The 2500-nt window shown below is 44.8% G+C and overlaps 1 non-coding gene across 1 annotated transcript; it reads left to right on the top strand.

Moving 5' to 3' along the window:
- The first annotated feature begins 942 nt into the window (after nucleotides 1–942).
- On the top strand, nucleotides 943–1097 carry LOC143307294 (5.8S ribosomal RNA). Its single transcript, XR_013064470.1, has one exon. It is a non-coding gene; the product is annotated as a 5.8S ribosomal RNA (ribosomal RNA).
- The last annotated feature ends 1403 nt before the right edge of the window (nucleotides 1098–2500 follow it).

The following is a 2500-nucleotide window of genomic DNA, read 5'->3' as shown; positions in this document are numbered from 1 at the left end:
GAAAGTGAAGGATCATTAAAATTGAAATACAATATATATAAATATATAAATGTACCCGTCGTTGCGACACCCTAGTTAAATGGAAAGATATAAAAAAGAGAGAAAAGGAATACAGATGACCCGCCGTCTGATCTTTGCTAAATGATCTGGCATCACCGGAGTTTTTTTGGTCCGTGTTGCGTTCGCTCTATTCGAAATGAAACTCGCGGAGGCGAAGAATTGTTAAAAGTTTACGAAGCGTCTAGGAGTGGTTAAAACTGAGAGAGTTGAAACTACGATGTATTAGAACGAGCAACCGTCGAAACTTTGTTTTCGCGACGTTCTTTTCGTCGCTCTCGTCCCCACGCTCCTACGCTTTGGTTGTTTCTTTGCCATCCGTGTTGCGATAAAAAGATTTCTCCATTGTCCAAAAAGGACGGATCGAGATTCCTCTTTCGAGAGGGAGAGAGAGGTACTTGCGGGTAACCTGGAATCTACGAAACCCGCACCGTGGTAAGATTCGTGCGTCCGCCTGATCGATGTGTGTTGTTTACGGACCGGCTGAGAAGCGACGATAGCGAGTCTTTGAAAAACTATGTGTCCATTAGTTAGACCGATCGTCGCCGGCCGTGTGTCTGTTCGAATCTCGCAACCCACGATTCAGCGACAGGACGCGCGCTCGCATTCCTTGTGTGCGTTCGTACTTTTCAAGGTTTTTAAATGTACTTTACGCCCGACCGTCGAGAGGAGCGTGCCACTGGGCGTTTCTCCGACGGTTTCCGTCCTTGGACGCGATCGTGTCGTCAACGATCGAACAAACAAACAAATACGTTGGCGACGCCCGAATTCGCTCTCCCGCACGCGCCGGGTGGGAGAGTGATGTGGGTATCGAATGTGATGCGTGTTAATAATGAAAATAACACTCTAAAGATCTAAAGAGTTTGAAATACAAAATTTTACGATTACCCTGAACGGTGGATCACTTGGCTCGTGGGTCGATGAAGAACGCAGCTAATTGCGCGTCAACGTGTGAACTGCAGGACACATGAACATCGACATTTCGAACGCACATTGCGGTCCACGGATACAATTCCTGGACCACGCCTGGCTGAGGGTCGTTTTCTTAACAAAAGACTGCTTGCGTTTGCTTCTCGAAAAAAGAGTAATTCATTTCTTTCTAAACATCTCGCCGTCGTTCAACGAAAGTAGAACGTTTCGGAGCGGGATTATCGAACGAAATTGAAAGAATGAATGAACGATAAACAAAGAAAGAGTCGCAACGTACGAGCGATAGTTGGGCAGTTCGTCGGCGTTTGTCGTGGAAACGATGTGACGAAAATCGCAACCGATACACTAAATGCAGGCCGTTAAAGGAGAGAAACAAATTTCGAAATATCTCTTCGAACTAGCGCAAGTGCGTCACGGCGCGCGAGTCGTTCGTTAAAATTTATAAACGACCGCCCGTGAAAGCACCGAGTTCTCGGAAGATAATCTATAAAGATTCTCCATCCTGCTGGAAGTTATCGGATCGGCGCGATTGTTCACTTGTAGAAATCCACGCTCCCGACGTTGCCAGAAACGATATTTACGAAAGGTGTGTCAAAAATAAACGAAAGAAGCTCTCCTATAAATTTAGAAAAAGCAAACGAGTGAAATGTTTGAGATGATAATTTGCTGAAATGCAAGCTCGAATAGCCCCAGGGTTTCGAATGATTCCCCGCGCTTTATACATCTCTCTGTTTACAAACGGTGTATAAATGAAAGATCGCTTCAGATGGGTCGTCGCTGTTTGACGCGCGATGCTGTTCCTTTTTTTTTGTCTGTCTGTGCGTTTAGCTTCGCTAAACAAGTTAAATGGTTAAAAAGCGTCGAAAAAGCGAATACACACGCGACAAGACAAATCTAACGAGTAAAGGAACGCTCCGCTCCAAGATAAAAATGGTTGTTTACAATCAATACAGCGTTTCGGTACCCCTGATCGTAGTCTGAAACTGTGTAACAAAAGAGAGGAAAGCGAATGGTGAAGGAACTTCGAAGCCTCCGTGGCGTGGCTAGAACTTGTGATAAAAGTATGTTTGCAGCAATTATGCATGCTCCCGTTAAAACAGCATTTCAATGTCTCGCATGGCTTAAAGCTCTAGGAGGCTTCAACATTTAGAATACATACGGACTACTTCGTTTGTTAAAGATAAGCGAAGACCGCGCGACCATCGCTCGGTCGTCCAGTCCTCGAAAGTTTTGTTGCGTTCCAAAGAAGAGACAAATGGGGTTTACCCTTGCGCTAAGGGGAGAAGAAGAGAAAAGCAGTTGTTAAATCTAAGAGGTGTGTGGAGTACATCGCGTGTTGGTTAAAATTGTTAAATGAAGTATACGCGAAATGTTCTCTCGCTCTTGCTTTTCCTCTTGCTTCCGTGGCGCTCGAAAAGAAGGGATGATAAATAAAGAAACCTATTCGAAATCTCTTGTGGAACAAAAAATAATACGGACGGACGTTAAAATTGAACCGAGACGAAATGGATCG

Source organism: Osmia lignaria, unplaced genomic scaffold (genome assembly GCF_051020975.1).
Source record: "Osmia lignaria lignaria isolate PbOS001 unplaced genomic scaffold, iyOsmLign1 scaffold0050, whole genome shotgun sequence".
NCBI lineage: Eukaryota > Metazoa > Arthropoda > Insecta > Hymenoptera > Megachilidae > Osmia > Osmia lignaria.
Note: the sequence above shows the minus strand (reverse complement) of the source record. Positions and strands in the feature narration are given on the sequence as shown.